The 24,047-nt window shown below is 47.3% G+C and overlaps 22 non-coding genes across 22 annotated transcripts; all 22 read left to right on the top strand.

The window, feature by feature from the left end:
* Positions 1-206: 206 nt before the first annotated feature.
* Positions 207-288, top strand: TRNAS-CGA (transfer RNA serine (anticodon CGA)). The gene has a single exon. It is a non-coding gene; the product is annotated as a tRNA-Ser (tRNA).
* A 541-nt stretch (positions 289-829) lies between these two features.
* On the top strand, positions 830-911 carry TRNAS-CGA (transfer RNA serine (anticodon CGA)). Its single transcript has one exon. It is a non-coding gene; the product is annotated as a tRNA-Ser (tRNA).
* Positions 912-2,078: 1,167 nt separating this feature from the next.
* Positions 2,079-2,160, top strand: TRNAS-UGA (transfer RNA serine (anticodon UGA)). Its single transcript has one exon. It is a non-coding gene; the product is annotated as a tRNA-Ser (tRNA).
* Positions 2,161-2,701: 541 nt separating this feature from the next.
* TRNAS-CGA (transfer RNA serine (anticodon CGA)) lies at positions 2,702-2,783 on the top strand. Its single transcript has one exon. It is a non-coding gene; the product is annotated as a tRNA-Ser (tRNA).
* Positions 2,784-3,324: 541 nt separating this feature from the next.
* Positions 3,325-3,406, top strand: TRNAS-UGA (transfer RNA serine (anticodon UGA)). Its single transcript has one exon. It is a non-coding gene; the product is annotated as a tRNA-Ser (tRNA).
* Positions 3,407-3,949: 543 nt separating this feature from the next.
* Positions 3,950-4,031, top strand: TRNAS-UGA (transfer RNA serine (anticodon UGA)). Its single transcript has one exon. It is a non-coding gene; the product is annotated as a tRNA-Ser (tRNA).
* A 542-nt stretch (positions 4,032-4,573) lies between these two features.
* TRNAS-UGA (transfer RNA serine (anticodon UGA)) lies at positions 4,574-4,655 on the top strand. Its single transcript has one exon. It is a non-coding gene; the product is annotated as a tRNA-Ser (tRNA).
* A 540-nt stretch (positions 4,656-5,195) lies between these two features.
* Positions 5,196-5,277, top strand: TRNAS-UGA (transfer RNA serine (anticodon UGA)). Its single transcript has one exon. It is a non-coding gene; the product is annotated as a tRNA-Ser (tRNA).
* Positions 5,278-5,820: 543 nt separating this feature from the next.
* TRNAS-UGA (transfer RNA serine (anticodon UGA)) lies at positions 5,821-5,902 on the top strand. The gene has a single exon. It is a non-coding gene; the product is annotated as a tRNA-Ser (tRNA).
* Positions 5,903-6,444: 542 nt separating this feature from the next.
* On the top strand, positions 6,445-6,526 carry TRNAS-UGA (transfer RNA serine (anticodon UGA)). Its single transcript has one exon. It is a non-coding gene; the product is annotated as a tRNA-Ser (tRNA).
* Positions 6,527-7,066: 540 nt separating this feature from the next.
* TRNAS-UGA (transfer RNA serine (anticodon UGA)) lies at positions 7,067-7,148 on the top strand. Its single transcript has one exon. It is a non-coding gene; the product is annotated as a tRNA-Ser (tRNA).
* A 543-nt stretch (positions 7,149-7,691) lies between these two features.
* Positions 7,692-7,773, top strand: TRNAS-UGA (transfer RNA serine (anticodon UGA)). Its single transcript has one exon. It is a non-coding gene; the product is annotated as a tRNA-Ser (tRNA).
* Positions 7,774-8,315: 542 nt separating this feature from the next.
* Positions 8,316-8,397, top strand: TRNAS-UGA (transfer RNA serine (anticodon UGA)). Its single transcript has one exon. It is a non-coding gene; the product is annotated as a tRNA-Ser (tRNA).
* Positions 8,398-8,939: 542 nt separating this feature from the next.
* Positions 8,940-9,021, top strand: TRNAS-CGA (transfer RNA serine (anticodon CGA)). Its single transcript has one exon. It is a non-coding gene; the product is annotated as a tRNA-Ser (tRNA).
* A 1,165-nt stretch (positions 9,022-10,186) lies between these two features.
* Positions 10,187-10,268, top strand: TRNAS-UGA (transfer RNA serine (anticodon UGA)). Its single transcript has one exon. It is a non-coding gene; the product is annotated as a tRNA-Ser (tRNA).
* A 541-nt stretch (positions 10,269-10,809) lies between these two features.
* On the top strand, positions 10,810-10,891 carry TRNAS-UGA (transfer RNA serine (anticodon UGA)). The gene has a single exon. It is a non-coding gene; the product is annotated as a tRNA-Ser (tRNA).
* A 541-nt stretch (positions 10,892-11,432) lies between these two features.
* TRNAL-UAA (transfer RNA leucine (anticodon UAA)) lies at positions 11,433-11,514 on the top strand. Its single transcript has one exon. It is a non-coding gene; the product is annotated as a tRNA-Leu (tRNA).
* Positions 11,515-12,055: 541 nt separating this feature from the next.
* On the top strand, positions 12,056-12,137 carry TRNAS-UGA (transfer RNA serine (anticodon UGA)). The gene has a single exon. It is a non-coding gene; the product is annotated as a tRNA-Ser (tRNA).
* Positions 12,138-12,680: 543 nt separating this feature from the next.
* Positions 12,681-12,762, top strand: TRNAS-UGA (transfer RNA serine (anticodon UGA)). The gene has a single exon. It is a non-coding gene; the product is annotated as a tRNA-Ser (tRNA).
* Positions 12,763-20,313: 7,551 nt separating this feature from the next.
* TRNAS-UGA (transfer RNA serine (anticodon UGA)) lies at positions 20,314-20,395 on the top strand. The gene has a single exon. It is a non-coding gene; the product is annotated as a tRNA-Ser (tRNA).
* Positions 20,396-20,937: 542 nt separating this feature from the next.
* TRNAS-UGA (transfer RNA serine (anticodon UGA)) lies at positions 20,938-21,019 on the top strand. The gene has a single exon. It is a non-coding gene; the product is annotated as a tRNA-Ser (tRNA).
* Positions 21,020-21,555: 536 nt separating this feature from the next.
* On the top strand, positions 21,556-21,637 carry TRNAS-UGA (transfer RNA serine (anticodon UGA)). Its single transcript has one exon. It is a non-coding gene; the product is annotated as a tRNA-Ser (tRNA).
* The last annotated feature ends 2,410 nt before the right edge of the window (positions 21,638-24,047 follow it).

Raw genomic sequence — 24,047 nt, forward strand, 5'->3', positions numbered from 1 at the left:
ATTACCGCTCATCTGTGCCCTGTCACTCATTTTGAGTAAAGCGTGTTGCTATTTTTATTAATTGTATCAAAGCATGTGAAATAAGTGAGGGCAACAGGGCACTGCTGGTACCTGCCCCGTCCTTCCGTCGCTTTATTTTTTAGGTCTCTGTCTGACTCGAGCAGCGCATGGCTCGTATACGACAACACTGACATCATTCTCATGGAGCTGCGATGGCCGAGTGGTTAAGGCTTTGGACTCGATATCCAATGGGTTTCACCTGCGCAGGTTCAAATCCTGCTTGCAGCGCCTTGTAATTTTGCATGAACACCATTTAGTTTGTTAAGGAAATGTTCACTTCTCGTTAGTCAATCCTCATCAAGTCACAGAGTTAAACAGCAAAAATTCAAACTAAATGTAAAGATTAAGACAATTTCCACACCCAGGAAGTGTTTTAGAGAGCAGGTGGCTTGGAAGGGTTCGTAGTCTGGACCTGTCCTGCCTGATCTTGACGAGTCACAAAAAGAGTAATTTTTTTATGTAGCGTGTCTTGTTTAGGCTTTTGGACTCTTTCTGAGTACTCTTAAAGGCCCATTCCCAGCGCCGTAATATAGGGAAAAGAGGGTAGAAATGTGCAGTGATTGATTACCGCTCATCTGTGCCCTGTCACTCATTTTGAGTAAAGCGTGTTGCTATTTTTATTAATTGTATCAAAGCATGTGAAATAAGTGAGGGCAACAGGGCACTGCTGGTACCTGCCCCGTCCTTCCGTCGCTTTATTTTTTAGGTCTCTGTCTGACTCGAGCAGCGCATGGCTCGTATACGACAACACTGACATCATTCTCATGGAGCTGCGATGGCCGAGTGGTTAAGGCTTTGGACTCGATATCCAATGGGTTTCACCTGCGCAGGTTCAAATCCTGCTTGCAGCGCCTTGTAATTTTGCATGAACACCATTTAGTTTGTTAAGGAAATGTTCACTTCTCGTTAGTCAATCCTCATCAAGTCACAGAGTTAAACAGCAAAAATTCAAACTAAATGTAAACATTAAGGTAATTTCAACACTCAGGAAGTGTTTTAGAGAGCAGGTGGTTCGGAAGGGTTCGTAGTCTGGACCTGTCCTGCCTGATCTTCACGAGTCGCAAAAAGAGTAATTTTTTCATGTAGCGTGTCTTGTTTAGGCTTTTGGACTCTTTCTGAGTACTCTTAAGGGCCCATTCCCAGCGCCGTAATATAGGGAAAAGAGGGTAGAAATGTGCAGTGATTGATTACTGCTCATCTGTGCCCTGTCTCTCACTTTGAGTGATGTGTGTTGCTATTTTTATTAATTGTATCAAAGCATGCGAAATAAGTGAGGGCAACAGGGCACTGCTGGTACCTGCCCCGTCCTTCCGTAACTTTAATTTTTAGGTCTCGGCCTGACGTGAGCAGTGCATGGCTCGTATACGACAACAGTGACATCATTCTCATGCAGCTGCAATGGCCGCGTGGTTAAGGTGATGAACTTGAAATCCAATGGGGTTACCCCGCGTAGCTTCGAATCCTGCTTGCAGCGTCATGAGATTTTGCATGAATACCATTTGGTTTAGTTAAGTAAATGTTCACTTCTTGTTATGCAATCCTCATCAATTCACAGAGTTAAACGGAGAAAACAAAAACTAGATGTAAACATTGAAACAATTTCCACACCCAGGAAGTGTTTTAGAGAGCAGGTGGCTCGGAAGGGTTCGTAGTCTGGACCTGTCCTGCCTGATCTAGACAAGTCAGGAAAAGAGTAAATTTTTTTTATGTAGCATGTCTTGTTTAGGCTTTTGGACTCTTTCTGAGTCCACTGAAGGGCCTGTTGTCACCGCCGTAATATAGGGAAAAGAGGGTAGAAATGCGCAGTGATTGATTACTGCTCATCTGTGCCCTGTCACTCACTTTGAGTGATACGTGTTGCTATTTTTATTAATTGTATGAAAGCAAGCGAAATAAGTGAGGGCAACAAAGCACTGCTGGTACCTGCCCCGTCCTTCAGTTACTTTATTTTTTAGGTCTTGGTCTGAGTTGAGCAGCGCATGGCTCATATACGACAACAGTGACATCATACTCATGGAGCTGCGATGGCCGAGTGGTTAAGGCGTTGGACTTGAGATCCAATGGGGTTTCCCCGCGCAGGTTCAAATCCTGCTTGCAGCGTCATTCAATTTTGCATGAGCACCATTTGGTTTGTTAAGGAAATGTTCACTACTCGTTAGTCAATCCTCATCAAGTCACAGAGTTAAACAGCAAAAATTCAAACTAAATGTAAACAGCAAGACAATTTCAACACTCAGGAGGTGTTTTAGATAGCAGGTGGTTCGGAAGGGTTCGTAGTCTGGACCTGTCCTACCTGATCTTGACGAGTTACAAAAAGAGTAATTTTTTCATGTAGCGTGTCTTGATTAGGCTTTTGGACTCTTTCTGAGTACTCTTAAGGGCCCATTCCCAGCGCCGTGATATAGGGAAAAGAGGGTAGAAATGTGCAGTGATTGATTACCGCTCATCTGTGCCCTGTCACTCACTTTGAGTGATGCGTGTTGCTAATTTTATTAATTGTATCAAAGCATGTGAAATAAGTGAGGGCAACAGGGCACTGCTGGTACCTGCCCCGTCCTTCCGTCGCTTTATTTTTTAGGTCTCGGTCTCACTCGAGCAGCGCATGGCTCGTATACGACAACACTGACATCATCCTTATGGAGCTGCGATGGCGGAGTGGTTAAGGCGTTGGACTCGATATCCAATGGGTTTCACCTGCGCAGGTTCGAATCCTGCTTGCAGCGATGTGTAATTTTGCATGAACACCATTTAGTTTGTTAAGGAAATGTTCACTTCTCGTTAGTCAATCCTCATCAAGTCACAGAGTTAAACAGCAAAAATTCAAATTAAATGTAAACATTAAGACAATTTCAACACTCAGGAAGTGTTTTAGAGAGCAAGTGGTTTGGAAGGGTTCGTAGTCTGGACCTGTCCTGCCTGATCTTGACGAGTCACAAAAAGAGTAATTTTTTCATGTAGCGTGTCTTGTTTAGGCTTATGGACTCTTTCTGAGTACTCTTAAGGGCCCATTCCCAGCGCCGTAATATAGGGAAAAGAGGGTAGAAATGTGCAGTGATTGATTACCGCTCATCTGTGCCCTGTCACCCACTTTGAGTGATGTGTGTTGCTATTTTTATTAATTGTATGAAAGCAAGCGAAATAAGTGAGGGAGACAGGGCACTGCTGGTACGTGCCCCCTTCTTCCGTAACTTTAATTTTTAGGTCTCGGCCTGACGTGAGCAGTGCATGGCTCGTATACGACAACAGTGACATCATACTCATGCAGCTGCAATGGCTGAGTGGTTAAAGCATTGGATTTGAAATCCAGTGGGGTTTCCCCGCGTAGGTTCGAATCCTGCTTGCAGCGGCGTGAGATTTTGCATGAATACCATTTGGTCTAGTTAAGTAAATGTTCACTTCTTGTTATGCAATCCTCATCAAGTCACAGAGTTAAACGGCAAAAACAAAAACTAGATGTAAATATTGAGACAATTTCCACACCCAGGAAGTGTTTTAGAGAGCAGGTGGCTCGGAAGGGTTCGTAGTCTGGTCCTGTCCTGCCTGATCTAGACGAGTCACGAAAAGAGTAATTTTTTTATGTAGCGTGTCTTGTTTAGGCTTTTGGACTCTTTCTGAGTACACTTAAACGCCCATTCCCAGCGCCGTAATACAGGGAAAAGAGGGCAGAAATGTGCAATGATTGATTACCGCTAATCTGTGCCCTTTCACTCACTTTGAGTGATGCGTGTTGCTATTTTTATTAATTGTATGAAAGCATGCAAAATAAGTGAGGGAGACAGGGCACTGCTGGTACATGCCCCGTCCTTCCGTTACTTTAAGTTTTTAGGTCTCGGCCTGACGTGAGCAGCGCATGGCTCGTATACGACAACAGTGACATCATACACATGCTGCTGCGATGGCCGAGTGGGTAAGGTGTTGGACTTGAAATTCAATGGGGTTTCACCGCGTAGGTTCGAATCCTGCTTGCAGCGTCATGAGATTTTGCATTAACACCATTTGGTTTAGTTAAGTAAATGTTCACTTCTCGTTATGCAGTCCTCTTCAAGTCACAGAGTTAAACGGTAAAAACTCAAACTAGATGTAAACATTGAGACAATTTCTACACCCAGGAAGTGTTTTACAGAGCAGGTGGTTCGGAAGGGTTCGTAGTCTGGAACTGTCCTGCCTGATCTTGAAGAGTCACAAAAAGAGTAATTTTTTCATGTAGCGTGTCTTGTTTAGGCTTTTGGACTCTTTCTGAGTACTCTTAAGGGCCCATTCCCAGCGCCGTAATATTGGGAAAAGAGGGTAGAAATGTGCAGTGATTGATTACCGCTCATCTGTGCCCTGTCAATCACTTTGAGTGATGCGTGTTGCTATTTTTATTAATTGTATCAAAGCATGTGAAATAAGTGAGGGCAACAGGGCACTGCTGGTACCTGCCCCGTCCTTCCGTCACTTTATTTTTTAGGTCTCGGTCTGACTCGAGCAGGGCATGGCTCGTATACGACAACACTGACATCATACTCATGGAGCTGCGAAGGCCGAGTGGTTAAGGCGTTGGACCTGAAATCCAATGGGGTTTCCCTGTGCAGGTTCGAATCCTGCTTGCAGCATCGTGCGATTTTGCATGAACACCATTTGGTTTGTTAAGGAAATGTTCACTTCTCGTTACGCAATCCTCATCAAGTCACAGAGTTAAACAGCAAAAACTAAAACTAAATGTAAACATTAAGACAATTTCAACACTCAGGAAGTTTTTAGAGAACAGGTGGTTCGGAAGGGTTCGTAGTCTGGACCTGTCCTGCCTGATCTTGACGAGTCCCAAAAAGAGTAATTTTTTTATGTAGCGTGTCTTGTTTAGGCTTTTGGACTCTTTCTGAGTACTCTTAAGGGCCCATTCACAGCGCCGTAATATAGGGAAAGGAGGGTAGAAATGTGCAGTGATTGATTACCGCTCATCTCTGCCCTGTCACTCACTTTGAGTGATGCCTGTTGCTATTTTTATTAATTGCATCAAAGCATGCGAAATAAGTGAGGGAGACAGGGCACTGCTGGTACGTGCCCCCTTCTTCCGTAACTTTAATTTTTAGGTTTCGGCCTGACGTGAGCAGTGCATGGCTCGTATACGACAACAGTGACATCATACTCATGCATCTGCAATGGCTGAGTGGTTAAGGCATTGGATTTGAAATCCAATGGAGTTACCCCGCGTAGGTTCGAATTCTGCTTGCAGCGGCGTGAGATTTTGCATGAATACCATTTGGTCTAGTTAAGTAAATGTTCACTTCTTGTTATGCAATCCTCATCAAGTCACAGAGTTAAACGGCAAAAACAAAAACTAGATGTAAATATTGAGACAATTTCCACACCCAGGAAGTGTTTTAGAGAGCAGGTGGCTCGGAAGGGTTCGTAGTCTGGTCCTGTCCTGCCTGATCTAGACGAGTCACGAAAAGAGTAATTATTTTATGTAGCGTGTCTTGTTTAGGCTTTTGGACTCTTTCTGAGTACACTTAAAGGCCCATTCCCAGCGCCGTAATACAGGGAAAAGAGGGCAGAAATGTGCAATGATTGATTACCGCTCATCTGTGCCCTTTCACTCACTTTGAGTGATGCGTGTTGCTATTTTTATTAATTGTATGAAAGCATGCAAAATAAGTGAGGGAGACAGGGCACTGCTGGTACATGCCCCGTCCTTCCGTTACTTTAAGTTTTTAGGTCTCGGCCTGACGTGAGCAGCGCATGGCTCGTATACGACAACAGTGACATCATACACATGCTGCTGCGATGGCCGAGTGGGTAAGGTGTTGGACTTGAAATTCAATGGGGTTTCACCGCGTAGGTTCGAATCCTGCTTGCAGCGTCATGAGATTTTGCATTAACACCATTTGGTTTAGTTAAGTAAATGTTCACTTCTCGTTATGCAGTCCTCTTCAAGTCACAGAGTTAAACGGTAAAAACTCAAACTAGATGTAAACATTGAGACAATTTCTACACCCAGGAAGTGTTTTACAGAGCAGGTGGTTCGGAAGGGTTCGTAGTCTGGAACTGTCCTGCCTGATCTTGAAGAGTCACAAAAAGAGTAATTTTTTCATGTAGCGTGTCTTGTTTAGGCTTTTGGACTCTTTCTGAGTACTCTTAAGGGCCCATTCCCAGCGCCGTAATATTGGGAAAAGAGGGTAGAAATGTGCAGTGATTGATTACCGCTCATCTGTGCCCTGTCAATCACTTTGAGTGATGCGTGTTGCTATTTTTATTAATTGTATCAAAGCATGTGAAATAAGTGAGGGCAACAGGGCACTGCTGGTACCTGCCCCGTCCTTCCGTCACTTTATTTTTTAGGTCTCGGTCTGACTCGAGCAGGGCATGGCTCGTATACGACAACACTGACATCATACTCATGGAGCTGCGAAGGCCGAGTGGTTAAGGCGTTGGACCTGAAATCCAATGGGGTTTCCCTGCGCAGGTTCGAATCCTGCTTGCAGCATCGTGCGATTTTGCATGAACACCATTTGGTTTGTTAAGGAAATGTTCACTTCTCGTTACGCAATCCTCATCAAGTCACAGAGTTAAACAGCAAAAACTAAAACTAAATGTAAACATTAAGACAATTTCAACACTCAGGAAGTTTTTAGAGAACAGGTGGTTCGGAAGGGTTCGTAGTCTGGACCTGTCCTGCCTGATCTTGACGAGTCCCAAAAAGAGTAATTTTTTTATGTAGCGTGTCTTGTTTAGGCTTTTGGACTCTTTCTGAGTACTCTTAAGGGCCCATTCACAGCGCCGTAATATAGGGAAAGGAGGGTAGAAATGTGCAGTGATTGATTACCGCTCATCTGTGCCCTGTCACTCACTTTGAGTGATGCCTGTTGCTATTTTTATTAATTGCATCAAAGCATGCGAAATAAGTGAGGGAGACAGGGCACTGCTGGTACGTGCCCCCTTCTTCCGTAACTTTCATTTTTAGGTTTCGGCCTGACGTGAGCAGTGCATGGCTCGTATACGACAACAGTGACATCATACTCATGCAGCTGCAATGGCTGAGTGGTTAAGGCATTGGATTTGAAATCCAATGGAGTTACCCCGCGTAGGTTCGAATTCTGCTTGCAGCGGCGTGAGATTTTGCATGAATACCATTTGGTCTAGTTAAGTAAATGTTCACTTCTTGTTATGCAATCCTCATCAAGTCACAGAGTTAAACGGCAAAAACAAAAACTAGATGTAAATATTGAGACAATTTCCACACCCAGGAAGTGTTTTAGAGAGCAGGTGGCTCGGAAGGGTTCGTAGTCTGGTCCTGTCCTGCCTGATCTAGACGAGTCACGAAAAGAGTAATTATTTTATGTAGCGTGTCTTGTTTAGGCTTTTGGACTCTTTCTGAGTACACTTAAAGGCCCATTCCCAGCGCCGTAATACAGGGAAAAGAGGGCAGAAATGTGCAATGATTGATTACCGCTCATCTGTGCCCTTTCACTCACTTTGAGTGATGCGTGTTGCTATTTTTATTAATTGTATGAAAGCATGCAAAATAAGTGAGGGAGACAGGGCACTGCTGGTACATGCCCCGTCCTTCCGTTACTTTAAGTTTTTAGGTCTCGGCCTGACGTGAGCAGCGCATGGCTCGTATACGACAACAGTAACATCATACACATGCAGCTGCGATGGCCGACTGGGTGAGGTGTTGGACTTGAAATTCAATGGGGTTTCACCGCGTAGGTTCGAATCCTGCTTGCAGCGTCATGAGATTTTGTATTAACACCATTTGGTTTACTTAAGTAAATTTTCTCTTCTCGTTATGCAGTCCTCTTCAAGTCACAGAGTTAAACGGTAAAAACTCAAACTAGATGTAAACATTGAGACAATTTCTACACCCAGGAAGTGTTTTACAGAGCAGGTGGTTCGGAAGGGTTCGTAGTCTGGAACTGTCCTGCCTGATCTTGACGAATCACAAAAAGAGTAATTTGTTCATGTAGCGTGTCTTGTTTAGGCTTTTGGACTCTTTCTGAGTACTCTTAAGGGCCCATTCCCAGCGCCGTAATATGGGGAAAAGAGGGTAGAAATGTGCAGTGATTGATTACCGCTCATTTGTGCCCTGTCACTCACTTTGAGTGATGCGTGTTGCTATTTTTATTAATTGTATCAAAGCATGCGAAATAAGTGAGGGAGACAAGGCACTGCTGGTACGTGCCCCGTCCTTCCATAACTTTAATTTTTAGGTCTCGGCCTGACGTGAGCAGTGCATGGCTCGTATACGACAACAGTGACACCATACTCATGCAGCTGCAATGGCCGAGTGGTTAAGGTGATGAACTTGAAATCCAATGGGGTTTCCCAGCGTAGCTTCGAATCCTGCTTGCAGCGTTGTGCGATTTTGCATAAACACCATTTGGTTTGTTAAGGAAATGTTCACTTCTCGTTAAGCAATCCTCATCAAGTCACAGAGTTAAACAGCAAAAACTCAAACTAAATGTAAACATTAAGACAATTTCAACACTCAGGAAGTGTTTTAGAGAGCAGGTGGTTCGGAAGGGTACGTAGTCTAGACCTGTCCTGCCTGATCTTGACGAGTCACAAAAAGAGTAATTTTTTCATGTAGCGTGTCTTGTTTAGGCTTATGGACTCTTTCTGAGTACTCTTAAGGGCCCATTCCCAGCGCCATAATGTAGGGAAAAGAGGGTAGAAATGTGCAGTGATTGATTACCGCTCATCTGTGCCCTGTCACCCACTTTGAGTGATGTGTGTTGCTATTTTTATTAATTGTATCAAAGCATCCGAAATAAGTGAGGGCAACAGGGCACTGCTGGTACCTGCCCCGTCCTTCCGTTGCTTTAGTTTTTTAGGTCTCGGTCTGATTTGAGCAACGCATGGCTCGAATACGACAACATTGACATCATACTCGTGGAGCTGCAACGGCTGAGTGGTAAAGGCGTTGGACTCGAAATCCAGTGGGGTTTCCCTGCGCAGGTTCGAATCCTGCTTGGAGCGACGTGTAATTTTGCATGAACACCATTTGGTTTGTTAAGGAAATGTTCACTTCTCGTTAGTCAATCCTCATCAAGTCACAGAGTTAAACAGCAAAAATTCAAACTAAATGTAAACAGTAAGACAATTTCAACACTCAGGAAGTGTTTTAGATAGCAGGTGGTTCGGAAGGGTTCGTAGTCTGGACCTGTCCTGCTTGATCTTGACGAGTAACAAAAAGAGTAATTATTTTATGTAACGTGTCTTGTTTAGGCATTTGGACTCTTTCTGAGTACTCTTAAGGGCCCATTCCCAGCACCATAATATAGGGAAAAGAGGGTAGGAATGTGCAGTGATTGATTACCGCTCATCTGTGCCCTGTCACTCACTTTGAGTGATGCATGTTGCTATTTTTATTAATTGTATGAAAGCATGCGAAATAAGTGAGGGAGACAGGGCACTGCTGGTACGTGCCCCGTCCTTCCGTTACTTTAATTTTTAGGTGGCGGCCTGATGTGAGCAGCGCATGGCTCGTATACGACAACAGTGACATCATACTCACGCAGCTGTGAATGCCGAGTGGTTAAGGCGTGGACTTGAAATCCAATGGGGTTTCCTAGCTTAAGTTCGAATCCTGCTTGCAGCGTCGTGAGATTTTGCATGAACACCATTTGGTTTAGTTAAGTAAATGTTCACTTCTCGTTATGCAATCCTCATCAAGTCACAGAGTTAAACGGCAACAACTCAAACTAGATGTAAACATTGAGACAATTTCTACACCCAGGAAGTATTTTAGAGAGCAGGTGGCTCGGAAGGGTTCGTAGTCTGGACCTGTCCTGCCTGATCTAGACAAGTCACGAAAAGATTATTTTTTTTTATGAAGCGTGTCTTGGTTAGGCTTTTGGACTCTTTCTGAGTACACTTAAGGGCCCGTTGCCACCGCCGTAATATAGGGAAAAGAGGGTAGAAATGCGCAGTGATTGATTACTGCTCATCTGTGCCCTGTCACTCACTTTCTAGTGATACGTGTTGCTATTTTTATTAATTGTATGAAAGCATGTGAAATAAGTGAGGGCAACAGGGCACTGCTGGTTCCTGCCCGTCCTTATGTTACTTTATTTTTTAGGTCTCAGCCTGACGTGAGCAGCGCATGGCTCATATACGACAACAGTGACATCATACTCATGGAGCTGCTATGGCCGAGTGGTTAAGGCGTTGGACTTGAAATTCAATGAGGTTTACCTGCGCAGGTTTGAATCCTGCTTGCAGCGTCGTACGATTTTGCATGAACACCATTTGGTTTGTTAAGGAAATGTTCACTTCTCGTTACGCAATCCACATCAAGTCACCGAGTTAAACAGCAGAAACTCAAACTAAATGTAAACATTAAGACAATTTCAACACTCAGGAAGTGTTTTAGAGAGCAGGTGGTTCGGAAGGGTTCGTCGTCTGGACCTGTCCTGCCTGATCTTGACAAGTCACAAAAAGAGTAATTTTTTCATGTAGCGTGTCTTGTTTAGGCTTTTGGACTCTTTCTGAGTACTCTTAAGGGCCCATTCCCAGCGCCGTAATATAGGGAAAAGAGGGTAGCAATGCGCAGTGATTGATTACTGCTCATCTGTGCCCTGTCACTCACTATGAGTGATACGTGTTGCTATTTTTATTATTTGTATCAAAGCATGTGAAATAAGAGAGGGCAACAGGGCACTGCTGGTACCTGCCCCGTCCTTCCGTCGCTTTATTTTTTAGGTCTCGGTCTGACTCGAGCAGCGCATGGCTCGTATACGACAACACTGACATCTTCCTCATGGAGCTGTGATGGCCGAGGGGTTAAGGCGTTGGACTTGATATCCAATGGGTTTCACCTGCGCAGGTTCGAATCCTGCTTGCAGCGACGTGTAATTTTGCATGAACACCATTTAGTTTGTTAAGGAAATGTTCACTTCTCGTTAGTCAATCCTCATCAAGTCACAGAGTTAAACAGCAAAAATTCAAACTAAATGTAAACATTAAGACAATTTCAACACTCAGGAAGTGTTTTAGAGAGCAGGTGGTTCGGAAGGGTTCGTAGTCTGGACCTGTCCTGCCTGATCTTGACGAGTCACAAAAAGAGTAATTTTTTCATGTAGCGTGTCTTGTTTAGGCTTTTGGACTCTTTATGAGTACTCTTAAGGGCCCATTCCCAGATGCGTAATATAGGGAAAAGAGGGTAGAAATGTGCAGTGATTGATTACCGCTCATCTGTGCCCTGTCACCCACTTTGAGTGATGTGTGTTGCTATTTTTATTAATTGTATCAAAGCATGCGAAATAAGTGAGGGCAACAGGGCACTGCTGGTACCTGCCCCGTCCTTCCGTTGCTTTATTTTTTAGGTCTCGGTCTGACTTGAGCAGCGCATGGCTCGTATACGACAACAGTCACATCATATTCGTGGAGCTGCGACGGCTGAGTGGTTTAGGCGTTGGACCTAAAATCCAATGGGGTTTCCCTGCGCAGGTTCCAATCCTGCTCGCAGCATCGTGCGATTTTGCATGAACACCATTTGGTTTGTTAAGGAAATGTTCACTTCTCGTTAATCAATCCTCATCAAGTCACAGAGTTAAACAGCAAAAACTCAAACTAAATGTAAACATTAAGACAATTTCAACACTCAGGAAGTTTTTAGAGAGCAGGTGGTTCGGAAGGGTTCGTAGTCTGGACCTGTCCTGCCTGATATTGACGAGTCCCAAAAGGAGTAATTTTTTTTTATGAAGCGTGTCTTGTTTAGGCTTTTGGACTCTTTCTGAGTACACTTAAAGGCCCGTTGCCACCGCCGTAATATAGGGAAAAGAGGTAGAAATGCGCAGTGATTGATTACCGCTCATCTGTGCCCTGTCACTCACTTTGAGTGATACGTGTTGCTATTTTTATTAATTGTATGAAAGCATGTGAAAGAAGTGAGTACAACAGGGCACTGCTGGTTCCTGCCCCGTCCTTATGTTACTTTATTTTTTAGGTCTCGGCCTGACGTGAGCAGCGCATGGTTCATATACGACAAAAGTGACATCATACACATGGAGCTTCGATGGCCGAGTGGTTAAGGTGTTGGACTTGAAATTCAATGGGGTTTCACTGCGTAGGTTCGAATCCTGCTTGCAGCGTCATGAGATTTTGCATTAACACCATTTGGTTTCGTTAAGTAAATGTTCACTTCTCGTTATGCAGTCCTCTTCAAGTCACAGAGTTAAACGGCAAAAACAAAAACTAGATGTAAATATTGAGACAATTTCCAAACCCAGGACGTGTTTTAGAGAGCAGGTGTCTCGGAAGGGTTTGTAGTCTGGTCCTGTCCTGCCTGATCTAGATGAGTCACCAAAAGAGTAATTTTTTTATGTAGCGTGTCTTGTTTAGGCTTTTGGACTCTTTCTGAGTACACTTAAGGGCCCATTCCCCGCGCCGTAATACAGGGAAAAGAGGGCAGAAATGTGCAGTGATTGATTACCGCTCATCTGTGCCCTTTCACTCACTTTGAGTGATGCGTGTTGCTATTTTTATTAATTGTATGAAAGCATGCGAAATAAGTGAGGGAGACAGGGCACTGCTGGTACATGCCCCGTCCTTCCGTTACTTTAAGTTTTTAGGTCTCGGCCTGACGTGAGCAGCGCATGGCTCGTATACGACAACAGTGACATCATACACATGCAGCTGCGATGGCCGAGTGGGTAAGGTGTTGGACTTGAAATTCAATGGGGTTTCACTGCGTAGGTTCGATTCCTGCTTGCAGCGTCAAGAGATTTTGCATTAACACCATTTGGTTTCGTTAAGTAAATGTTCACTTCTCGTTATGCAGTCCTCTTCAAGTCACAGAGTTAAACGGCAAAAACTCAAACTAGATGTAAACATTGAGACAATTTCTACACCCAGCAAGTGTTTTACAGAGCAGGTGGCTCGGAAGGGTTCGTAGTCTGGACCTGTCCTGCCTGATCTAGACAAGTCACGAAAAGAGTATTTTTTTTTTATGAAGCGTGACTTGGTTAGGCTTTTGGACTCTTTCTGAGTACACTTAAGGGCCCGTTGCCACCGCCGTAATATAGGGAAAAGAGGGTAGAAATGCGCAGTGATTGATTACTACTCATATGTGCCCTGTCACACACTTTGAGTGATACGTGTTGCTATTTTTATTAATTGTATGAAAGCATGTGAAATAAGTGAGGGCAACAGGGCACTGCTGGTTCCTGCCCCGTCCTTATGTTACTTTATTTTTTAGGTCTCGGCCTGACCTGAGCAGCGCATGGCTCATATACGACTTGGGGCGTGGCTTGGACGCTGACCGAGATGGCGGCGTGAGAGATCGGCTCCGCACCAGGTCCCACAATTAATCCTGAAATCACCACGGATCTTACCCCCTGAGTGGTATTTTTGGCGGCTCCAGGCGAGGCGGGACCAAGGGGGCTCGATTGCGGCCCTGTGGGTGACCGGACGCTGCATTCCCGACGGATCCCGGGTCCCGGCGGAGCCGTGCTCCGACAAAGAAAGATGGCGGCGCCGGGAGTCTGAAGAGGCTCGGCCTGGACGGCAGAAGGCTCCGGACGGAGGTGGGCTGAAGTGCGGAGTGCGGGGCGAGGGACAGAGCGGGGGCCCTCCAGCGGACTGCTCCGGCGTTGGTTAAGACGGGCAGGCGGCCGCTGCTGTCCGGGGTCGAGCGGGCGTGGCGCCCATCCCCCCGCCTTCCTGCACTGCTGGCCGGGCGAGGTGCGGTGTCCCTGGAGCCCGGAGGGATAGACGGAGGTGGTGGCGGCCGCAGCTGGGACCCGTCCCTGGGGCCCTATGGCGATCCCCCTTGCCGGGTGAGTGGAGGAGACGGACCTGCGGCCCGACGGCAGGCGCGGTGCTGTATTGCGGGGGGCCGGTCTCCCGCTCCCCCCGGGACATTGATGGTTACTGAGGAGGCGGAGGGGCGGCAGTGGCCCACTGAGTGACGCAGGCGCTGGCCTGGGAATACTGAGGCCAGGGGAGCATCCTTACAGCGTTGCTGAGCTGCCTGCTGTCGGATAGTGCCGGATGCGTTTACAAATTACGGTGCATATGAGAGGAGGGAGACCCGGCCTGGGGCAACTCGCCGCCTGTGTGTATTTGGGCCCCTGTGCTACCAGCCCGCGTTTGCCTTGCACGTCCCACTGGCAGCTGGCGTTCTTCTGTTGAGGCCCGGAACTGTGGAAAGCACCCTGCCGAGTGTGCTAGTGGTGCCTTGGATTTGTGGGCCCCTAAGGAACTTTGGTCTCAGGGGCTTGGCGACACTGGTGACCGGCTAGCCGTACGACAGGGGAGGGCGATCAATTTTTGTAGCGACTCCGGAGTAGAGCTGTGGGAGCCAAGATGGCCGCTACTGGTGGAACGCCCGAAGTGCTTGCCCAACTTCAAGATGGCGGGGCACCTGCTCCTTTGGACGCAATGACTCAGGAACTGCGGTTGCATAAACGGCTAGATAGTATATTGGACGCGATCGCTGCAACAAAAGAATCCCTGCATCAGGACATTGAGCAGGTTGCCACGGGGCTGGGACTCCTCAAAGCGGATCATGCGAAGCTCGCTGACAAAGTGAAAGACAACGAACAACTACTGCAGGAATTGAAACCAGCGGTGGTCACTGCGGAACACAAACTGGTTGGTATACTGAGCCGCTTGGAGACCCTGGAAAGACGGGCGGAAGATGCTGAAAGTCGCAATCGGAGGAATAATGTACGGGTTGTAGGCCTTCCGGAGAAAATTGAGGGGGATGATGCTGTGGCTTATATGGAGAACTGGTTTACCACGGTGGTGGCGCCGGAGGGCCTTTCTCCCTTCTTTTCCCTTGAGCGAGCGCACAGGGTCCCGGCTCGGCCGCCTCAGCTGGGTCGACCTCCCAGACCAATGGTGATAAAGTTGTTACACTATAAGGATCGGGACCTCCTGATACAGAGAGCGCGCTCGCAGGGCCCATTTCAGGTGGAAAACAGCAAGGTTACGATCTTCCCGGACTACACTCAGGAAGTCCAGAGAAGTAGAGCGCCCTTCCTGCCTGTGAAGAAGGAATTGAGAGATGAGGGGATCCAGTACTCGTTGCTCTTCCCGGCCAAGCTGAGAGTACTCCTGGATGGTACGACTCACTTCTTTCTAACCCCGGACGAGGCTTGGTCATGGCTTGAGCTTTATCGTGCTGGGACTGACCGCGCTGGCAAAAGCGATAGGACCGCGCAGCAACCCCTCCGGATCAGAAAATCTCAGCGTATCCGGAAACGGAATAAACTTAAGATTGCGATGCAGAAGGCCCAAATGGAGGCGGACAGGAGGGGCGCACTAGCGGCAACTGCGATCATCACGGGGTCGCAACAGGAGAAGACGTCTGAAGGAACTGACTCCGAAGTAGAAGGATTGAAAACGGGAGGGGATGAGTCGGACGTGGAGAGCACGAGGGGTCCAGAGGTCACTCCACAGACGTCAGAGGGACTGTTTAACAAGTGAGGTATCAGGGCACGGCCCGACTATGACTTTTACGCGGCCGGGGCCTCTCTGATCGCTATGTGAACACTCAGGGGTGGGACTGAGGCCACAATGTGGGACTAAGGGTGTGGGGTGGGGGCTCCGCTGTTTCTGGGTCGGGTGCTGATCCACCCTCTAGTGGCCCATAAGGCCTTCTGTGGTAGAGTCCGCAGAGTAGTGTGATGTGTGTTGTGTTACAAGTTTGGAACGGGGCTGAAGCTGGGTTATTAAGTCCTGTCCTGGGGAGAGGGGTTTGGGGAATTTTGTTGAGAGTTGGGGTTAGGGGATCCAACTGCTGCTGGGTGTGGGGCGTTGAGCTAGTGCTGATTTTGTTCAGAACTGACTACTATGGGGACGTTACCTGAGTTAAAGTGCATTTCATGGAATGTCCGTGGTCTCAGGACGATGGTGAGACGTCACAAGGTGCATGCCCACTTAGTGCGGCGTGGCGTTCAGATTGCAATGCTGCAGGAAACCCACTTGACTGAAAAAGAATGCACTGCACTGCAGAGAAGGTGGCGGGGGCAAGTGTTTGGGACCACGTACTCGGCGTTTGCCAGAGGTGTGTTGATTTGGGTAAGAGCTGGGATACCGTTCCAGGTCGTGTCCAGGCGGGTGGATCCGGAGGGTAGATACGTGGTGGTGGAGGGGAGGTTGTATGGTCGGGAAGTGACGCTATGTAGTGTGTACGCCCCTAATACAGACCAGGCCTTATTTTTTGACAAACTAACGAGCTCGCTAGCGCATTACCTGGCGGGCCCCATCATTTTGGGAGGGGACTTTAATTCAATAACTAATGTAGACCTGGATCGATCCCATCCACCACTGACCGATTCAACGGTACGCAGGTTAGCTACTCAGAGGAAGGAGTGGCAAGAAAGTTGGGGATTGTTAGATGTGTGGAGAGAACAGCATCCTGTAATGAGAGACTACTCCTTTTTCTCAGCATTACACGCATTACATGTGAGGATAGACTCGGTACTCTGTAGTGATCGCCTGGCCGCCATGGTTAGACACACGGAATATTTAGTTAGAACAATCTCAGATCATAATCCCTTACTGATATCAGTGCAGTGGCAGCAGGTGAGATCGGTGATTCCCACGTGGAGGTTACAGCCCAACACACTGGAGGATCCGGTGTTTAGCGAAGCTGTCCAACAGGGCATAGAACACTATTTCAGGGAGAATGAGGGCACTGCGGCAACAAGACTGGTGGAGTGGGATGCGATGAAAGTGGTGGTGAGAGGAGTGTGCATGGGCAGGTTTGCTAATGTACGGACATCGGTTTTGACTGACCTGGTGAAGGCTGAGAATGTGCTAAGGGGACTGGAGCAGCGTAGACCTGAACGACCGGAATTACAGGCGCAACTGCTTGAGGCCAAGGAATTAGTGGCGAGGGAAACCAGGCGGCTGCGGTGCTACGATTATAAGCTATATATTGTCAAGGTGCATGCGGAAAGGGACAAGGTGGGTACGCTCCTGGCCAAGATCGCTAATCCGGAGCCTAGGGGGTGCCCGATAATGAGCATAAGAACGGAGACGGGAGACATAGCTTATTCGCAGTCGGTGGTCCTATCACGCTTCGCGTCATATTACACTGATCTCTATGAGTGCCAGCTAACGGTGAACACGCCTGAAATACGTGCGTATCTGGAATCTATCACTTTACCGGTACTAGATGCCGAGGATGCAGAGGATATAGGGGGACCCATAACGCTGGCGGAGATTAAACTGGCCATTAAACGGATGGCCAAAAACAAAACGCCGGGCGTCGACGGGTTGCCCATAGAATTTTATGTGAAGTTTATTGATATATTGGCACCTAGGCTGTTGGTAGTGTACTCGGAAGCGGGACAGAAGGGACATCTACCCGACACGATGAGGGAGGCGCTGGTGGTTCCGTTGCTGAAACCTGGCAGGGAGGCGCTGGATGTAACGTCCTATTGACCCCTGTCCATGCTGACGGTGGACTACAAGATCCTAAGTCGTATCTTGGCTGCCAGACTTCTACCGCTCATGACCAGGTTGGTTCATGCCGACCAGGCAGGGTTTATCCCTACCAGGAATACATCTATGAATGTACGCCGCCTGCTGCAGATATTGGACGATGCTAAGTGCTCGCCTCATGGTCCAGTGGAGTTATCTGTTGACATTGAAAAGGCTTTCGATAGCCTTGAGTGGCGGTTCCTGGATGAGGTGCTGGCGAAATTCGGCTTAGGTGAGGGATTCCGGCGGTGGACGAGGGTGCTGTACTCGTCAGTCACGGCAAGGGTGCGACTGGGGCCTTCAATTTCTTCAGCTTACCCGGTGCGTAGGGGGACGAGGCAGGGATGCTCGCTCTCTCCTCTGCTGTTTGCGCTGTCAATGGAACCTTTGGCAGCACTGGCAAGAACGGGCGTGATGTTTCAAGGTGTGACGCAAAGGGCGAAGTCGCACTATATATCACTGTACGCGGACGATCTACTGCTGTATTTGGCCGATCCCGGACAGGCGCTGGAGGGAGTTGTAGCCATGCTATCGAGATTTGGCGAAGTGTCGGGCCTTAAAGTAAACTGGACCAAGACCTGTGTCTTTCCACTACGGGAGGGCACACGCTGCCCCCCTCTTGAGTTGGCAGTGATCTGGGAACCTTCCAGCTTCACTTATCTGGGTGTCCGCATATACCATGAGGCCACGAACCTATTGGAAGGAAACGTGGGGCGATGCGTGCGCGCGCTGCGGGGCTGTGTAAACTTCTGGGCCTCTCTCCCCTTATCTGTGCTGGGCCGTGTGGCGCTTTTGAAAATGGTGGCACTTCCTAGGCTACTTTATTACTTCAGGACCTTACCAGTGTGGATACCGGGGCGCGTGTTTAAGGACCTACAGATGTTGGTGTCCGGCTTTCTGTGGGGCCAGAAACGGCGCAGAGTGGCGTTGACGACCCTGACTAGGCCTAAGCTGGAGGGGGGGATGGCGGTCCCTGATTTTGAATTGTACTATCTGGCAGCTCAACTGCAAGTACTGACGCAGCATGTGGCCAGAGAATTCAGAGGTCCGGGCGTCGATAGGGGGCTGGGTATCCAACGGCATGTTTTATCATACATAGTCATACAACAGAAACTGGAGGTGAGGGACCTAACGTTGGAAGAGAGGACGCTCAGACTCTGCTGGAACAGGAGTCTGAAAAGAGCAAATATCTCCCGAGCATACGCACCTGAGATCCCGCTAGGGATGCTGACCGCGCTGCCACATGGGGGCGATTGGTCCCCGCTATCGGACTGGGAGGAACTGGGGCTGCAGATGGTTGGAGATCTGTACATTGAAGGGACACTAGCCCCCTTCCGGGAGGTGCAGGACCGATTTGGTCTGCCGGACGGGGATTTCCTGCTGCATGCGGCAGTGATTGCAGCGATGCAGAGACACTGGAAGGGGGGGCTGGTGGAACCGGAGACAACTATGACGTGTCAGTACGCAGTTATGGCCGTGGGCACTACCAAGGCGGTGACCTGCCTCCATAATAGACTGCAGCGCGAGGGATTGGCACCGCTGCTGGCACTTAAAGCAAGATGGGAAGATAGCATAGGTAAGCCCATTCCGGACGTGGTCTGGGGCCATGTTTTAGAGCGAACCTGGAAGGGAACTAGGAATGCCCGATTCCAGCAGGTACATTTCTTCGTTATTCATAGAGCTTACCTGACCCTGGAGAGGATAGCGAGATATTTTCGGGTCCAGGATGCCAGGTGCCCGAGATGCTTGGCACCTGAAGCGGACTTGGATCATTTGCTGTGGGGGTGCCCAAGACTAGGGTCGTACTGGCATGAGGTGGGAGACCTCCTAAACACAGTTACAGACAGAGAGGTGGACTTCGATATGGCTGCATGCTTGCTGTTATGGTTCCCTCACACAAAGAGGACGAAAATCACCAGCAAATTTATTGACCTGGGCCTGATGCTGGCCCAGAGGGAGATTACCTGGCACTGGAAATCTAAGGAAGGGCCGTCAGTGGGGCGGTGGAAGGCTGAGCTGTTGAAATGGGCGGGCTGTGAAAGCATTGTTAGAATGCGGCAGGCTACCAAGAATGACAATGATAAATGCATGGACATGGCGAGAGCGTGGGAAGCGATAGTGCAAGCGCTGCGCGACTATATGGTAGGGGATGAGACGGATGATGGCGAGTGATAACTGGCAAGGACTCCATGGAGCATTATTATACAGTAGATCTTCCTGAGTGGTGTCGTGATCTGGTTTTACTGCCCTTTAGTTATACTCGCACTAGCAGCAGTTGAGTAATGTAAGGGGGGGAGGGTAAGGGACACTCATATAGAGATAGATAGGCACACCACACGGGCCAAGGATTATCTGGGTACTGGGATGTAGTAGGAGATTGTAGCATAAGGGTCTTCGACGACCGTCCTTAGGAGACAGAGAGGCGCGCGAACTTTCTCCTACAAGCTGATCGCCATTAGCACAAATGATAGGTCCACGTCATGATAGATCCAGTACTGATACTGGCTCCGGAATTCTCTAGTTGTAAATGGGTTGACAGGGGAGTTGTTGTTAGGGGGGTTGAAAAAGCGGAAACTATGCATTGTAGGTGATTGTCCATCTATGCCGGGCGGGCACATTGGCGTTTTCTTATTTGTGTGACATACCACGCCGCCCTACCTCCGGGTTGTGGGCTGAATGGCTGTGTACGTTATCCTGCCCAGATTTTATGTTCAATGATGCGCCTGGTGTACTGGCTGTCCTGATCTGAGACCTATTTTCTAAATCCGCAATAAAAACTTCTTTAAAAAAAAAATGGCTCATATACGACAACAGTGACATCATACTCATGGAGCTGCGATGGCCGAGTGGTTAAGGCGTTGGACTTGAACTTCAATGGGGTTTCCCTGCGCAGGTTCGAATCCTGCTTGCAGCGTCGTACGATTTTGCATGAACACCATTTGGTTTGTTAAGGAAATGTTCACTTCTCGTTACACAATCCTCATCAAGCCACCGAGTTAAACAGCAAAAACTCAAACTAAATGTAAACATTAAGACAATTTCAACACTCAGGAAGTGTTTTAGAGAGCAGGTGGTTCGGAATGGTTCGTGGTCTGGACCTGTCCTGCCTGATCTTGACGAGTCACGAAAAGAGTAATTTTTTTTATGTAGCGTGTCTTGTTTAGGCTTTTGGACTCTTTCTGAGTACACTTAAGGGCCCGGTCCCAGCGCCGTAATATAGGGAAAATAGGGTAGAAATGTGCAGTGATTGATTACCGCTCATCTGTGCCCTGTCACTCACTTTGAGTGATGCGTGTTGCTATTTTTATTAATTGTATCAAAGCATGCAAAATAAGTGAGGGCAACAGGGCACTGCCGGTACCTGCCCCGTCCTTCCGTTGCTTTATTTTGTAGGTCTCGGTCTGACTTGAGCAGCGCATGGCTCGTATACGACAACAGTGACATCATACTCATGGAGCTGCGACGGCCGAGTGGTTAAGGTGTTGGAGTTGAAATTCATTGGGGTTTCCCCGCGTAGGTTCGAATCCTGCTTGCAGCGTCATGAGATTTTGCATGAATACCATTTGGTTTAGTTAAGTAAATGTTCACTTCTTGTTATGCAATCCTCATCAAGTCACAGAGTTAAACGGCAAAAACAAAAACTAGATGTAAATATTGAGACAATTTCCACACCCAGGAAGTGTTTTAGAGAGCAGGTGGCTCGGAAGGGTTCGTAGTCTGGTCCTGTCCTGCCTGATCTAGATGAGTCACGAAAAGAGTAATTTTTTTATGTAGCGTGTCTTGTTTAGGCTTTTGGACTCTTTCTGAGTACACTTAAGGGCCCATTCCCAGCGCCCTAATACAGGGAAAAGAGGGAAGAAATGTGCAGTGATTGTTTACCGCTCATCTGTGCCCTGTCACTCACTTTGAGTGATGCGTGTTGCTATTTTTATTAATTGTATCAAAGCATGCGAAATAAGTGAGGGCAACAGGGCACTGCTGGTACCTGCCCCGTCCTTCCGTTGCTTTATTTTGTAGGTTTCGGTCTCACTTGAGCAGCGCATGGCTCATATTCGACAACTGGTGACACATTGAGCTGCGATGGCCGTGTGGTTAAGGCGTTGGCCTTGAAATCCAATGGGGTTTCCCCACGCAGGTTCGAATCCTGCGAGCAGCGTTGTGCAATTTTGCATGAACGCCATTTATTTTGTTAAGGAAATGCTCACTTCTCGTTAGTCAATCCTCATCAAGTCACAGAGTTAAAGAGCAAAAATTCAAACTAAATGTAAACTGTAAGACAATTTCAACACTCAGGAAGTGTTTTAGATAGCAGGTGGTTCGGAAGGGTTCGTAGTCTGGACCTGTCCTGCTTGATCTTAACGAGTAACAAAAAGAGTAATTATTTTATGTAACATGTCTTGTTTAGGCATTTGGACTCTTTCTGAGTACTCTCAAGGGCCCATTCCCAGCACCGTAATATAGAAAAAAGAGGGTAGGAATGTGCAGTGATTGCTTACCGCTCATCTGTACCCTGTCACTCACTTTGAGTGATTGCGTGTTGCTATTTTTATTAATTGTCTGAAAGCATGCGAAATAAGTGAGGGAGACAGGGCACTGCTGGTACGTGCCCCGTCCTTCCGTTACTTTTATTTTCAGGTCTCGGCCTGATGTGAGCAGCGCATGGCTCGTATACGACAACAGTGACATCACACTCTCGCAGCTGTGATGGCCGAGTGGTTAAGGCGTTGGACTGAAGATCCATTGGGGTTTCCCCGCTTAGGGTTGAATCCTGCTTGCAGTGTCATGAGATTTTGCATGAACACCATTTGGTTTAGTTAAGTAAATGTTCACTTCTCGTTATGCAATCCTCATCAAGTCACTGAGTTAAACGGCAAAAACTCAAACTAGATGTAAACATTGAGACAATTTCTACACCCAGGAAGTGTTTAAGAGAGCAGGTGGGTAGGAAGGGTTTGTAGTCTGGACCTGTCCTGCCTGATCTAGACAAGTCAGGAAAAGAGTAATTATTTTTTTATGAAGTGTGTCTTGTTTATGCTTTTGGACTCTTTCTGAGTACTCTTAAGGGCCCATTCCCAGCACCGTAATATAGGGAAAAGAGGGTAGGAATGTGCATTGATTGATTACCGCTCATCGGTGTTAGGGGTGTTACCGGTCGTCTTAATTAGGTTCTGTCCCAATACTGACTCTGGGTATCACTTGGGAATCAGAAGGGTTAATCTGGTTCTGTGGGTACATTTAGTTAATTAGTGTTAAGTAAAAGCTTAATTGGAATTCGTTTCTGTAATGTTTATGATTGTAATTGCATTTGGCAATGCTTGTTTGTTCATTTCCTCTAGAGATGAGCAAGTTTACAGAATGTGCGCTCTTAGGAGACAGGCTCGTGTCTGCCCTCGCGCTTGGAGATGCGAGGTGACAGGCGCGCGCAGTGGCTCGTGACAGAAGCTATAAATATGCGCTTCTGCCAACTGTCAGTCGCTTTGCCTTTCGTTGTGCCTAGCGAGAGCTTCTGCTCCGCGTAGGATCCTTCCTTCAGCCCTAGTACTCCGCATAACCCTGCGTGTACGATTCAAAACCCTTTAGTCTGTTCCTAGTTAAAACCGTGTAATTACTTCCCTGAAGCCCTGGCTGTCAGCGTCGGAGATGAACGACTTCCGTGAAAGACGACGCGACCTGACTTCGGAGCTTCCCTGAGGCAGCCGGGAGGTTTGTTTATCTGCTCCTTCACTGTGGGCAGTTCGAGACTCCTGGCAGCGCTGCTCCGCTAAACTGTAAAGAAAAGACAGTAAGAGATTTCTTTTTTGAATAAAAGCCACAGACATTTAGACAATGCGCTAATGTGGCAAGGATCTATTTAGAGGAAATTCTTGGAACGCTTTAAAAAGGAGATTACTCAAGGTGTTGAGTAAACCTGAAAACAAGCCTTGGCAAAGGCAAGGTTTTGGCCAAGGCAAGGTTTTAGTAAGGTTGAATTGGCATTATTTAACCACAAGAAAAGCGCTTGTGAGACAAGCGTTACAAAGAGTGTTTAGAAAGAGACTAATGTTAATAGCTGCATCGTGTCAAGCATGGTACAACTTTAAGTGTTCTGAAAGCAGATAACTGAGACAAAAACAAGCCTTGACAAAGGCAAAAGTGTAAAATAGGCAATTCAAATTCGTATGAATAATTCTGTGACATGTTGGTTAATTAACAGAGTTATATAAGAAGGGTTGGTATATTCACAAGGTCAGGCAGGAATATAACCTTAGATAGCAGAGTGAATTTAGGTAGGCTGTCATTTCCTGTCTTCCTACTGCAGAATCCTCTTACAGAAGAAGTAATTCAAGACTCAGGTATGACCCTGCATGAAGTTCCTAAGTTCAGTTTAAACTAATCCTATTAATCTAATTAGTTAGTTTTAGCTAGAGTGTTACGCTATTCTGACAAGTTTTGTTTATTTGAAGGTGTCAAGATTAGAGCCAGAGGTTAAACTTAAAAACTCCAGTAAAGTGTGAACAAGGGCCAGACGGATTAATGGTCAGTAAGCACAATGTCAGTTGATTATGTAAGTAAGGTCAGAAGTCTAC

This window comes from Lissotriton helveticus, chromosome 11, assembly GCF_964261635.1.
Source record: "Lissotriton helveticus chromosome 11, aLisHel1.1, whole genome shotgun sequence".
NCBI lineage: Eukaryota > Metazoa > Chordata > Amphibia > Caudata > Salamandridae > Lissotriton > Lissotriton helveticus.